At 40.9% G+C, this 15,189-nt stretch overlaps 1 protein-coding gene and 1 pseudogene across 2 annotated transcripts in view; one reads left to right on the top strand and one right to left on the bottom strand.

The window, feature by feature from the left end:
* Positions 1-15,189, top strand: part of Pde10a (phosphodiesterase 10A) — a 340,101-nt gene that overhangs the window by 46,709 nt on the left and 278,203 nt on the right. The window lies entirely within an intron of this gene.
* On the bottom strand, positions 13,949-14,357 carry LOC101588732 (annotated as a pseudogene).

Raw genomic sequence — 15,189 nt, 5'->3', positions numbered from 1 at the left:
GATAGGAAATGAGGGGAGACATTGCTGTCTGTCAGGGATTCGGTCTTCTGTGTCCTTGTGTTTTTTCCTTTGCTGACAATTTTGATCTTGTGCCACCTGTCAGAGATTTAATTTTGAAAGAAAAAGGTTTCCAGTTCTAGAAAAAAATGATCTGAGTTTCTGAATTTTATGTGAGAGCATAAGACAGCAATAGGGTAAGAAGCTGTGTGACTTTCTAAGTTAATTTTGTTATGTGAGGCTTTACTGAACATCAGTTCCATTTATTTTCTTTTACAAATGAAGATGTTTAAGACTATCTTTTAAAAATGGGATTTGCTAAATAGTTAAAAAAATATAAACATGTAGTTTGATTACTGGACATGTTAACCCTTCATGACGTGGTTTTCATCAGCAATAGGCACTTGTTTTTTTTTTAAATTTATTTAGTGTGTGTGTGTGTGTGTGTGTGTGTGTGTGTGTGTGTGTGTAGCCAGCTCAGCCCACCAGGGGGCGGGGCTGGCTGGCATGTGGTGCTGGGGGATTGAACCGCGGTCCCTGTGCTTTGCTAAGCTTGTTCTAAGTAGGTGCTTTAGACCACTGAGCAATCTCACCAGCCCAGCAATAGGCACTTGTGACCAGGATCTGTTCCCCCAAATACTCAGGACAATGTTGTACACAGGATGAGAATTGTGGCTGAATGATTGTAAATTGTCCTACTCTTCTTCCTGAGTGGATACCATCCTGTAATCCAGAAATTGAGCTTTGATGATTCTGTGCATGTCCATGGTGCCTGCCACCAAGGTGGGGTGGCAACTTGCCTCCTGCTGCTCCTCGTCTCTCACATCACACCTCTCTTTCTTTGGCCTCTGATCATTCTATGCAACACTTAACCAATTCTCTGTTCAGTTCTAGGTTTCCTAATCGTGGACCCTTAAGTATGCTTTGTGTAGCAGTAAGAGTGACAGGACAGTACTTATCTTTGATTTGTCTTAAGTAGTCTTTGGAATATATACAAGAAGCATTGCCCTTTTCCTCTGTACCATTTATCTCCCCTGCCTGCACCTACAGACTCCTGGAGCAAGGTGGGGAGACAGAGGAGACAAAAAAGATAACAGGAAACTGCTTTACCTGACATCATCTAAGCCTAAGAGCGTGGAGACTGCTCTTGAACATGGAAAACTGATTGTGGCTCATTTTATTTATTTATTTATTTATTTATTTATTTATTTATTTAGTTTGTATTGCAGTTGCCTTGTTTTTTAATCTTACTATATTTTTTGGTTGAATTGTCTTTTAGGGAGTTTTTTTTGTCTTAGGTGCTGAGGACTGAACCCAGGGTTTCCAGCTTGCTAGGCAAGCATTCTACCACTGAGCCAAAGCCCTAGCCCCGGCCCAGATTATTTCGTGGCATGTCAATTTTTAAAATTAGACACAGGGTAGGAAATGACAAGCAAATAATACCAATAGATGGGAGTGAAGGAATATGAACAGAAAAAAACCTTGAAATATATTCTCAGCCTCTTTGAAACAGATTTTTCATCTTGGAAACCTAGTTTACTAAAGGTTGAGTCCTTGAAAGGGATAGCTAAGAGCCAGTTATTATGTTAAAATTGGTTGCTTTCTAAATATATCACATGATCTAATGTTTACAGTTGCTCTATTATCTAGGGTTATATGCTAAAACATGCTCAGAGGAAAACATACAATTTTTGTCACACAAGCACAAGTTTAAAAAAATTGCAAAATACTACACAATCACATAAGACTAGGTGATGTTATTGTGCATCAGTTTTTACCAATGTATATATAAGCAACATACATAGAAAAATTTTTTGTCTGTTTTTGGTACTGGGGATCACACTCAGAACCTTGTGCTTACCAGGCAGATGTTACATATGCATATTTTAAAGGAATTATTTTTGTTTTTTGAGAAGCAAGGTCACGTATTCTTCTGCATTTTTTCTTGGCAGTCTTTCTAACTATCAACATACATACTTTGCTTTTGGGAGGAGCAGCCTTAATTTCCATGTGGGTGTTTCACTGTTGGTAGTTTACTTCACTGTTGAGAGTTGTTCAAATAAATGTGGGTCCTTACTGTATGGGCCAGTTGGGTTGTCCTGTTCTTAAGACCGATTTGTGTTTATAGCCTTCCTCTTGCTGTGTTCAGCCCCAGCAGGTCATGAGGCTGACCTACTGGGACTTTCCATCTTCATGCTGTGAGTGGCCGGTCCTGGGAAACCCCTCTTTGGTGGGCAGCCCTGGATTGTTGTTCACCCTAGGACTGCTTCTCCCAACACCCACACCGCCACTAATGCAGTCCCTCTCCTGGTGACAGTACCAAGAGGTGATCAACTGCAAAAGCTTATTTGGAGTTCTTCATGTTGAGTTTAAGGCCATGGTACTATTCCTATATTTGCCCTCTTTCTGAGTTCCAGACATTGTTTCCCTGGGTTTGTTGCCTTTGCAGATGTCATTTGTCTAATGGGGTCAGGTGGTGGGAAATGATGCTCACATCTCTGAAAGTGGCTTAATCCTTTTAGGCTGCTACACTTACCCTTGTTTTCTGGCATTTCTGGTTACAAATGTTCAGGATACCCACACTCTAGTGTTAATATATATTTTCTTAAGGCTATGCCAATAGCTTTGATTCTAAGCATCTAATACAGAAATTGTTTTAATTCATTCAGCATACATTTAATAGAAGTCTGCTCATGTACTTAAAAATATTTGAAAAAAATTATCTTTCCCCAAATTTTTGTGTAGATTTTAAAATTTTCTGTGAAAATACTGGTGGGACAAATATTTTGTATGACTTTCCCTTTGTGGATTAGAAATCCACAAATCACAATCTACTTTTATTTTATCTCAGTAGGGTATTAGGGACATTTTAGGTTGCTAGACTCAAGAGAAACTGATTGTCATAAGTTGCCTATTAACAAAATAATTCATTTATGCTATGGGAAACCTAGTCTTTGAAAGTCAGAGGCTTGGGGCTGGAGAGATGGCTCAGTGGTATAAGTGCTTCCCTGGCAAGCACAAGGGCCTGAGTTCAATCCCTAGTTCCACAAAAAAATAAAATAAAAAAAAAATAAAATGAATGAAAGTCAGAGGTTGAATAGTAATTTTCTAGTAGGATAACCATTTGGGATCCAAGCTGAGTAATTACACACAGCTCCAATACTGGTTTCCCATATCACACATATATGTGACCTATATATTGTTAAATCTAGTTTTTCCATAATTTTATTGAGAAACAAATAGCAATGAGATAGTTTCAAATCAAATTGGTAGGACAATTTCAATAATTCACACATTGCATACATTCTTTCTAGTAGTTATTTGCTATACAAGATGCAGACATGATATCCTATTTACAAACACTATTAGAACAAATCCCTCTATTCATTAAGAGAACGTAACTATATATCCATCCTAACCATTTTGAATACACAGATTCAAAGTGAACATTCAACTGTATCCCCTTTTTTGTTTAGTTCCGTCATTTGAATATTATAGGTGTGTTAACTCAGCAAAATATTCTAAAAGAGTCCAGTAGTCCATAATAGTATTGGGTCTTCCACTTGACTGGCAATGTCAGAAATTGTTGACCTGAGTCCCCTACAGCTCAACATAACAACATGGCTTTACTTCTTATACTTCATTTATAAACTTTTCTGCTGGATGGTTAAGACCAAGGTAAAGCAGGACCTATGCAACAAGAGCTGTAGCTTTTGGGTCTGATAAGGTCAGTGAAATCCCCTCAGGATTTATCCTGAGATCCTGTACCTCAAATTGTAGAACCTTTGTCAGTGTCAGCCATGTGGATGAGTCATGGCCATTGCTTGGCCAATGTGCTCTCTGTGAACTGAGAGAATGTTTTCTCTCTATGTGACTCTCCTTAGGCACACTCTACATCATCCATCACTTTCCTCTTTGGCCCCATAATCTCCTTTATCAGAAAATTTGGGACACTACTGAGTTACATGACTGTACAGTACAAGTTCTCATATGTCCTCAGTGTTAATTGATCTTGGAAGGCTAGGGCCAAAATGTTGGCTTTCCTTGCTGCCCTCCTTTTTCTCTAATTTTGGTCTGCAAACTTAGGTTGTTAACCCTCCAGAAGAGAAGATTATTGTTATTAGCATACAACTTAGGCTGTTAAGCTTAACCTCACTATCTGTCTGAATATCAAACATCTTAGGCCTAACATGGAACAGGTATTTTTCATCAAGTAGTGATATGTTGAACTTTAAATCCCTACAGAATATGATGAAAAAGCATTTAAAAAATTAAAATATATTTTAAAAATAGGCATAATTATATAATTCTTATGTTTACACTTAAGTCCAGAAATCTAACCATATACAACCTTGTAGCAGGACAGTCCCACAATATTCCTTTTCCTGTCTCCTGCCTTCATTCATCACCCCCTTCTTTTTTGAACAATCATCTGCCCGAGAGACAGCATGGCAGCAACTGGCACGTCATGACAAGTAGCCCGTATTCAGAAGACCAGAATGACAGGCACTCCAAGCATGAACCTACTATTACAAATTGCCATCTTCAGTGCAGTAGCTTAGTTCACAAGTGTCAGTATATATAGTTAGTCAGGGTAAGAATTTTTCCAATTAACTGCTAGATTCCAAAATCTTCTGGAGATTCTCAGGATCATTGCCTTACCCATGTTCTACATATAACAGTATGGCTTGCCCCTGTCATGTTTCCTAGCTCTTCTCCTCACTCTCTTTTCATTGTCTAGTCCTCAAGCTCTTGCTTTCCTTTTAGTTGTATTATACCTTTCTATTTGTATTTCATCTTCTGAGTTCTTATACTAGAGAAACTATATGATATTTACACATGTGTGTCTGGTTTATTTCACTTACGAGTATATCTTCAAGTGGCATCCACTTATATATAAAGGTTTCAAGTTTATCATTCTTTATAGCTGAGCAATACTCCATTGTATAAAAATACCACATCTTTTCATCCATTAAATGTAGTTAACACAGAAATTGGAGAAAAAGTTTAAATAAAACCCAACCCTTCAGGCTGTGTGCCCAGTAAAAATATATTTTGAATGAAGTGACAGCTGTTTGGGGAAAAATGGATTATTTATTTTGGGTTTTTTTGAAAAAGTGTTTCACCTACCATTGCTTGTCATGGAAGCCCAGCTTGATGCAGTCACGGCACGGTTGCTCCAGGTGGCTCCTGGGCCATGTATCGCTCCTTGCTAACTGGGAACTTAGGTTGAAACAACTTACCAGAAAGTCAGTTTTTCCAAACTTCACCTCAGGTATAAAACTGAAAGAAGAAAATTCATGTGTTTGGGTAAAAGTTAGGGTTTAAAATCATATAACGTGATCTGTGAAAATAGGTATTTGTCTCATTTTTCCCAAGCTTGGTCTTCAGGGTGTGGATTCCTACATTCCCCTGCAATGCTGCAAATCCGACGAGAGCATGAAGTTAGATCACAGGAACCAGAAAAAGAAAGTGGCCACCAACAGGGAATTGGCGTAAGCTCCCAAGGATGCCTGCGAAGCACTATGTGGAGCGTTAGTGAAAGAAAGAGGCGCAGCTAAAAATTAGTGTTACTCCTAAACCGACCTAGTGAGTTTTACTGTTATGAATAAAATAGTTCCCTAACAGAGGGTTTTTTTTGTTTTGTTTTGTTTTGTACTAGGTATTGAACTCAGAATCTTATGCTTGCCAGACGCTGTGCCACTGAGCTGTATCTCCAGCACTTTAATGGAGTTTTAAAATAAAACTCTTTAAATGTTTTGATATCATTAAAAAAAAACTGCACACTGGAGCCGGGGAGATACTTCAGTAGAATAAGCGCTTGCCTGGCAAGCACAAGGGCCTGAGTTCAATCCCGGGTTCTGGGGGGGGGGGGGGAAGACTGCAGACTTATAAGTGTTTTATCTTTATTTATTTATTTACATTTTTATTAATCTCTCTCTCTTTTCTTTTTTTTTGATATTTTTTAGGGAAGGGTATACAGGGTATTTAGGGTCTCACTACTACATCGGACTTGTAGTGATCCGCTTGTTTACAGCTTCCCAGAGGTTGGGATTGCAGGCGGCCCCAGACTCCTGCACCCTCTTGCAGGTGCTTAATCTGCTGAGCTCTTTGGCCAGCCCTCAAGTGTTTTATTTAAAAAAAAAATCCTTCCTTAAAGAAAATAAAATACACTTGTTACTGGCCGGATGTGGTGGCTTGCTTTTCTAAGCTCAGGGTGCTGGGAGGCTGAGGCGGGAGGATTGCACATTGGAGCCCAACGCAGATAAGTTAGTGTCCAGAGAAACTTTCTCAAAATAAAAAAATAAATGATGGCTGGAATGTAGCTCAGCAAGGTAGTCCTGGACACTATTCCCAGTTCCACAAAACAAACAAAACTCTCAAACAAGAAAGTATTATTTATTTATTTCACCATCACCTTTGCTTTTTGCATCTATTTATGTACATAGAGAAGCCCCAAGTTATTTTCATCACTCTGTATAAGAGCTGTTGACAGGATTTGTTGAAAGGATCTGAGTAAAATGTGTTTTTAGAGAACTGACAGATTTAAAATGCTAGTTTTCACACAACTGTGTCTTAATTAGCCCCCTTATGAAATTTTATCTTATTTTACCTGAAAGTAATGAATGGAATTAAGCCTCGTATATTATATATATTTCTGTAAATTAAGCTGAATGAATTTAGCACCTAGATTCTTCTTTCATCACATTTGTGCAATGAGGAATTCCTGTATTTAGAATTCCTTATTTTTGTTTAATTAAGAATTAGTGAACCTGTCTAGGGATATTTATTTATTTATTTATTTGCGGAGTTGGGTATTGAACTCAGGCCCTTGTGCTTGCCAGGGAAGCACTTATTCAGCTGAGCCATCTCCCTAGCGCCCCCCCCCCATGTATTTGGTACAGAGTGTCACTGCCCAGCTCGACTCACAGTGATCTCCTGTCTCAGCCTCCCCAGCCCTGGGATTACACGTGCGGGTCACCATGCCCAGTGTCCGTGGCCGGCCGAGTGTTCCTGGAGGCTGGGCATGTGCGGCATGTGGTGCCGGAATTGAAACCCCAGTCCCTGTGCTTGCACAAGCAGGGGCTTAGTCTGCTGAGCTATCTCACCAGCCACTGTCCAGAGATTTTTAAGTATTTTCTCCATTTCAAGTAATTTAATTAGTAATTCAAACACTGAGGGCATATTTAGTGTTAACACCACTGGATGATAGAAATACAACAGTGAGCAAAGTTAAAATAGTCCTTGCTGGGTATGATACACATGCCTGTAATCTCAGCACTTGGGAGGCTGAGGCAGCAGGATTGAAGTGGGTTTGAGAGTAGGTTTGAGGCTAGCATGGGCTACATAGTGAGTTCAAGGCCAGCCAAAACTACATAGCAAGACCTTATCTCCACACAAAACAAAACTAATAAACAAAAACTGGTCCTCATTTCCAGAAAGAATATAGAAGAACATCTAACACTGGCTTGGTATTCAGAGGAAAAACTTTCCTGCAAGCAGTGATATTCCAGCAAGGCTTCAGGGGTCAGTAGGAGTTGGTCAGGGCTTGCACGAGGAGCACAACAGCGTGAAGCCATCCTCACAGCCAAGCTTGGCTTAGTCACAGAGACAGACAAGGTCAGAGGGCTTGGAAAGAAAGAAGGGAGCCAAACAGGGTGAGGCCCAGGAAGTTACTTGGGATCTGATTTTTGGAGGATTTACATGGCATATCAGTATTTCTTTTTTTTTGTTGTTCCTCGAATGCCTTCAGGGCACTTTTGGCCAGTGGGAGAGTTGTGAGGTTCGAACTCGAGCAACCTGAGGCTGACAGCTTTGTGGAAGCAGCCACTTAAAGGCCTGAGCTAGGGCCAGGCCCCCGCATATCAGTATTTCTGATGCTATTTTTGCTAAGGAATGAATAAGACTTTTAAGATTGGGGAATAACATTGTTAGTATTTTATAAGGCTTTTGTCTTTGCGAATAGTAGTTTTAGAGCAGAACTGAAAGCACAAAATATGAAGTAGAGTAGTGAAATAATCCCAATGTCTAGGAGCTGTAATTGACTAAAAAAATCTGTGGCAGGGCTAGAGAGATAGCTCAGTGGTCTAAGCACCTGCCTGGTGAGCGCAAGGACCCAGGTTCAATCCCTGGTACCACATGCTGTGTGAGCCCCAAAACTGAGCATCGTGGCACACACGTGTAATCCCAGTGCTGGGGAGGCTGAGAGAGGAGGATCACTATGAGTCTGAACTGCTTAGTAAGACCCTATGTCCAACAAAAAAAAAAGAAAAAAAATTAAAAACCTGTGGCAACTTGGAGGTGTATATGTAATTAGTACATCTTGGCGTTGTGGTTGCTGGGCATGAAGATGGAAACACAGCCTGGGTCCTATGATAAGCTCCTCCTTCGGTGAAGTGGGGGAGGGTGATGTGGCGTTCACGGAGGAATAGGCTGGCAGTAGGGAGCAGTGAGGTGTTGAGTTCTTTTTGGACTCAATCGAAGAGAAAGTATTTACTGCACATACAGAGATAACCAGTTAATATTAGTATACCATACGAGATGAAGACAGAAATAAGGACAGGAAAGTGGTTGTTAATTAAAATATTGAGGGGGCGGGGCAGATAGCTCAGTAGAGTAAGTGTGGTCTGGCAAGCACAAGGGCCTGAGTTCAATCCTCGGTTCTGAAAAAAAAAAAAATTAAGGAGAGAACTTGGCGCTCCACATTGATCATTATTGAGATAATGTCCCACTTAGCTTTCAGGATCACCTCTGCCTTACCATTCCCTGGCTTCCTTCGTTTGTGTCTCGTTGACACAAAACCTCATGCAGTTGGCAGATTCTAGAATGGCACTTGTGGTCACACCAGATTGCAGAATGGTGGTGGCAAAGAGAATTGGTTCCTGGGAATCAGGGTCAGAATGCTCAGCAATCCAGGCATTTAACACCTACAGCCAAGAGAAAAGAAAGTCTGGCTAGTGCTCCAGCTGGCAGCAGACCTTGGCATCATCCATGTGGCCTTGGTTTTAGGCACAGGCAGTATATAAGAGTTCTGAGGTTAAGAAGGCTTCCACCTCTATTTCAGAAGGTCTGGGAGGCCAGGCAGTATGCCCCCAAGAGGGTAGTGTGCAAAGCTGTGAGTGAGAAGCTTATTCAGTGGAAAGCCCAGAAATTTGGAAAAGCCAGAAACATGGATCATCTAAGGGAAATTGCAAGGGGGGAGCAAAGCTGGCCTAAGAGAGAAACCATGGGAGATACCGGCAGCAGAGCCATAGAGACAGAGCCACATGGAGCTCAAAATTTGCCACAGATTGCTTCAGATGTTTGACATGGAACTACAGGACTTAATATTTGCCCTGCTGGATTTTGGACTTGCTTTGGTCCCAATGCGTTGTATTTCACTGTTGTTTGTACCTTTTGGAATGGTAATTTTTTTTCTCATGCCATTGAATGTTGGGAGTGTTTAACTTTTTATTTGTACAGGGGCTCATAGCAAGAAGTTTGCTTTGGATCTTGGAGGAGACTTGGGACTTGGACTTTTCAGCAGTGCTGAAACTTAGGACTTAGGCAACTCTTGGAGATGGACTAAAATGCCTTTTGCATAAAGGGATGTGCATGAGACTTTGGGGGCCCAGGGGTGGGTTTGTGTCTAGTTGTCCCCCTAAAGCCTCATTTAGTCTTAGGGTGGCTTGTGGAGTTCGTGATTGTTTACTGAGTGTGTGGGTGCTGCACCCACCCTGGGGCAAGTCATTTGTATTACAATATAAGTAGGGGAAAGAGGCTAGCTAGCTGCCTGAGCTGCTGCCACTCCCTTTGCTCTATTGCTCTGTCCCACCGCCATGAGCTCAGTGCCATGTGCCTTGTAGCCAGGTGAGTATGGACTGAAACCTCCACAAACTGTGAGCTAAATAAACCTTTCCTTCCTTCATTTTTGGTGCTGGGTACTTGTCCCAGCAACAAGAGAAGAGTAACTGAGACACTTAGGGTCTCCACAAATGCGCATACTCTTGACCATAATTAAGGAAGATTTTAATTCATTCACTACTGCATTACGGACTATAACTCATTAAAACATTCAAAGACATGCCAAAAAAAAAAAAAAATTACAAGGCAGCTTCTGCTGAGAAACTAACCCTGTGTTCTGGTTCATCCCATGACAATATAAACACAAATTCAGAGATTTGCTTTTCAGGTTAGGATAAGCTTATGTGAAAAAGAAAAAACAACTGGTACATATAAAAGCTATCTTCTAAATGAAAACATCTTTTACGTTTGAGTTTGAAAATTTTATGTCTTAAATTTGGATGTACTTTAATCTTTAAATATGGTTTCTGATCACAAATATAATGAAAGGCTTTGCTAGTCATTATGCTATTTATGCATACCATGTATGAATTTGTTAGCTAAAATGGTGAAATTTTAGTGTTTTGTTTTAAAATTTAGGACAGGATGTACAGGGTCGCACTGTGTATATCAGACTTGTAGTGATCCTCCTGTTTGTAGCCTCCCAAGTACTGGAATTATATGTGTGCATCACCCCACCCAGTCTCACTCTCTGTCTCAGCACGCTCCAGGGTCGGGATAGGAATCAAAGTCTCAGCCCCTGTGTCCGCCTAAGCAGGTGCTTTAGTCTGCTGAGCTATCTGGCCAGTCCTGAAATTTTAGATTTTTTAAAAATGAATTTTAGGACAGGTTCTACAGAGTCTCACTACACAGATTGGACTTGTAGTGGTTCTTCTGTGTTCAGCCTCCCAAGTGCTGACCTGGGGATGGGACTGGTACGGCACACCAGGGAATTGAACCCCCAGCCCCTGTGTCTGCTTAAGCAGGTGCTTTAGTCCTCTGAGCTATCAGGTCGACCCTAAATTTTAGGTATTTTTAAAGTTATTTAGAAAATAAAGTGTGGTGAGACTCTGTGACGGGACAGGGCATTTTGAGAGTAACTCCAATATTTCCTATAGTCTACCTCAATTTGCATTCATCTTGATACACAACTTAAATTGGATATTTATTGCAAATACTATTTTCCAACATGAAAACTCTCTGAAAAGTGAGGGTAATGGGAGTAGTGTCCCTATTTGTTTCTATGGTGTTGGACAGGAAAGAGGACCCTATCTCTGAGAGATAGTGGGGTAACAAAGGCCTCCTGTCAGAAAACTACTTTCTGTTCTTCGCAATATAAATCCCATATGGTCTGTTTATTTTTTTATGATGGATAATTCTGGGTTCTCTCCTGTAAATATTTGTTAGTAGTGATCAGGATACAGTGATTATTTTTAAACCCCTAACTGAAATCTGACTTGTCTTTTTGTATGATGATTAATGTCTGTGTTCTAGGACTAGGGAAAAGGGGGCAGGCACTTGCCAAGAAGCAAGGAAAGACAGTGCTCGATGCTGGCAGCCAAAGGAAGGTCATTTGCGATGTTTACTGATTAGAGTAATTTTCACATTGGATTTTGTAAGTCACTTCACAGGAGAGAAGCAATGGTAATACAGAGCTCAAAGGATCTGAGCAGTACCTGATCTCTGTTGGACTTACAGTTGTGTACAACAGACATGACATATTTCACCCAAACATTGTGGTTGACTTTTATTTATTTATTTATTTATTTATTTATTTACAGAAAATTGTATTAATATCTTTGAAGAATTTTTTGTATTACTTTTAAAGAAATTCAAGCATGTAATAACTACACCAGTGTTGCTGATGGGTTAGCAAGGGACTATGTGCTCAGAGAAGTTAGATGTAGAGAGCATGCTATGAACAGAAATAATTATTGCATTTTCTCTGTAAAGTCAGCATTACTAAGGCCCTGCTGGTGATGCACCTGGTCCTTCTGCCACATTAGAAGGTACGCGATTTGAGGGGCTGGGGAGATGGCTCAGTAGGATAAGCACTTGACTGGCAAACGCAAGGATCTGAGTTCAATCCCCAGTTCCGCAAAAAAAAAAAAAAAAAAAAAAAAAAGGTATGCGATTTGAGCCAGACCCCTCACAGTATCCAGATCCCAGGATGTGTCCATCTTGAGGCTCAGTAGTGACATTAGGGATGCAGTCTCTCCCTTCCTTGTGGTTGCGGAAGCAGGGTAGATTTGCTTTTAGTATGGAAATAAGCCTGATGCCAGTTAGGACTATGGACCTCCTATAGGCTAAGTAATAGTAACACATGTTTTTTCCACCCACAGCAATTTGCCATGGGTCTAGGTGACAGCTTTATAGGTCAATAAATTCCTTTCCTGTTGCTGAAGTTAGTATGGCTTTTGTGTGTTAAAGCTGAAAAAGATCTTTGCAAAAACAAATGTACTGTGTTGGGATTTTCTTCAGTAGAAAGAAACACTATTTTAGGAGAAATAGGAAGAGACAAGGGTTTAGGGATAGCAAAAGGATTTACTCTAACACTGATCTAGGACCTCTTGAATTAAAACTTAAAACTATTGGTTTAACTTCTTTTATTAGATGGGAAAGTTGAAGTAAACTATTTGCAGAACACTTAGGCCACTTGCTAAAGGTCACAAAGGAATTTAAGGACAAGAAGTTCAACCAGAAAAAGGACTTTAGACTCCTGATGTTTCTTTGATTACTTTCTGGTTTCTCATACCAATAAAGGTAGAATTTATTATGTAGAAAATTCTTGAGGACCACTTTTTATAACGTATCCAGAGGGAAAGAGAAATGTATATGAACGAGGTTAGTCAACATAGGAGGTATACTACCTACAAGCTGAAAATCATATTAAAACTCTTTTTAATTTTCTTTTTTTGCTGGCTCAGCCCACCCTGAGGGCAGGGATGGCAGGGCATGTGGTGCCGGGGGATTGAGCTGCAGTCCCCTGTGCCTGCCTAAGCTTGCCTAAGCAGATGATTTAGACCACTGAGCTAACTTGCTGGCCCTTAATAAACCTCTTTGGAATATTTTGCTTAATTCATGCACCTATAACATTTAAATTACAATGGAATACCCTTCTCTGACAAAATTAAACAATAAAAGGGAATACCAATGAACAGCCATTTTGTATCTGTATACTCAAAATAGTTACGATAGATATACAGCTACATTTTATTTTTTATTTTTTAATTTTTTTTCCATGTTCACAGGGTTTTATTTTAGAGAGTATCGAGACTTGTGGAACCTTAGGTACACTTTGTGTTTCTCCACAGTTTACAATTATACATCCCAATCCAAGCAATGAGAGAGTCTGTTGCAGTGAATAACAGAAGTAATGGGAGACATTTTAGGTATATTTTATGGCTATGGAAGTTCAGCTGAGATTTAGTGGACAGATCACATGAGTAAAATTGTGCTGTGAGCCTTGCACGGTGCATCATAATCTCGGCTTCAATGAGCAGTACCAGAAAACCAGTACCTTGCCCTGGTTAGCAGTGGTTTTCATTAGAAAGTCAGTCCTCACACTGTCAATGTCTGACACCACAATGGAGCTCTACTCGGGAGTGCTATCAGATGGATACACATACTCCTGCGGACACGTGCTCCAGTGCATCCAGGTCTCTGGCAATCCTGGTTCTACAGTGATCAGAAGAGGACTGAAGATTATGAGCAGCAGGGTTTCGAAGTCCCTGGGCATTCAAGGTTCTTCCAGAAACATTAGCATCAAAAGGTAATCATGCCATCAGCGGCAAAAAACATCGGCCTTCCTTTCTCATTCTGAGTCCCCACTCGGCTCATCCTCTGGCTTCTGGCCGTTGTTCAGGGTATACCTTCAGCTCCCAAGGGGCCTATCACGTGCCAGGGGCCCAAGGACCTACATTTTATTAATTCAATGAATAGAAAGATTTGTTCTAATAGTGTTTGTGGACAGGATATTATGTCTGTATCTTGTACAATGAATACCACTAAGAGCAATATGCAATGTATTAATTATTGAAACAGTCCTACTAATCTTTTTTTTTTTTTTTTTTTTTGGCAAAGTCATGTTTATTGTCTGGGTTAAACCAGTGGAGACAGGAGTGGGGACGGGAGAATGCGGATACGAACTCCCCCTCATGCCCACAGCAGCTAAGCCTGCAGCTGCTCCTAGGCTCTGGGAGCCACCAGTGGTGGCTGATGAGTCCCTTGCCCGAGGTGCAGCCTGTGAATTCACGTCTTGCGGGAGGCAGCGGTCCCCTTCTTCTTGAGCGGGGCCTTCAGCAGTGCCAGCTTCTTGGGCAGGTTGGAGCTGGCTTTCATCACCACCTTGTGCTCGATCTTCTTTCGGATCCGCATCTCCAGTTCCTTCTTGATTTTCCGCTGCTGCACGATGCGCGCCTTCTTGGGGGCGATCACCCGACCGCCTTTTCTTGGCCCACGGTTTCGTTCAGAGGATGCCGCCCGGCCTTGCTCTTAGCCGGCTTTTGCGCCTGGAGCTTATGCTGACCCTGCACCATGACGAGGCGCGCGCCTGGAGGGGCGGAGCTGCGAGCGGCCGGTACTAATCGGTTTTGAAACTGTCCCATTACTGTTTGTTTCTCAATAGAATTATTAAAAAAAATAAAAAAACCTTTTTTATTTAGGGCAGTAAAAACTATTGAATTAAAAGACTGGTTCATAGAATGACATGCCAACTCTTGAAAACAGAGGTATGTAGCCTCATCTCCTAATACACTAAACAAGATTCTGGGAGAAATTCCCCTTATGGGCTGTCTGCTCAGCTGAAGATGTGAAACTGGTGGGTTAGTATGACCTTGCAAATTCATGGGGGTTTCGGGGACCCCTTACGCATTGGATGTAGTTCCTGAATTAGGAGGTAAATGTATGATACAGATTTGTCCGAATTTATGCTGTTAAAAATATGCTGCATTGGCTCCATGTGCAGCACAGTTCCCACTGCAGACTTGGCAGGAGTACAGAGCCCATTTCCAGCGTCTGACATGGACACTGTCACAGAACTGTAAACACCAGAGATATTTTACTACTATTATTCTCCCTGTTTGTCTGATTGGCTCTTTCTTTCTTTCTTTTTTTTTTTTTTTTTGCAGAACCGGGGATTGAACTCAGGTCCTTGCACTTGCCAGGGAAGCGCTTACTCCACTGAGCCATCTCCCCAGCCCCGGCTATCTCTTTCCTCAGTAGTTGGAAGTAGTCTTTCATTTTATTTGGTCATTTTTGTTTTGAATTTTTTTTTTCTTTTCTTTCTTCTCTTTCTGGGGTCTACTTTTTTCCCTTTTCTTTCTTTTCCATCTTCCTTTCCTTTCTCCCCCCCTCTCTGTCTGTCTGTCT

This window comes from Octodon degus, unplaced genomic scaffold, assembly GCF_000260255.1.
Source record: "Octodon degus isolate 3935 unplaced genomic scaffold, OctDeg1.0 scaffold00261, whole genome shotgun sequence".
NCBI lineage: Eukaryota > Metazoa > Chordata > Mammalia > Rodentia > Octodontidae > Octodon > Octodon degus.
The sequence above is the reverse complement of the archived record's forward strand: the minus strand, read 5'-3'. Positions and strand labels throughout refer to the sequence as shown.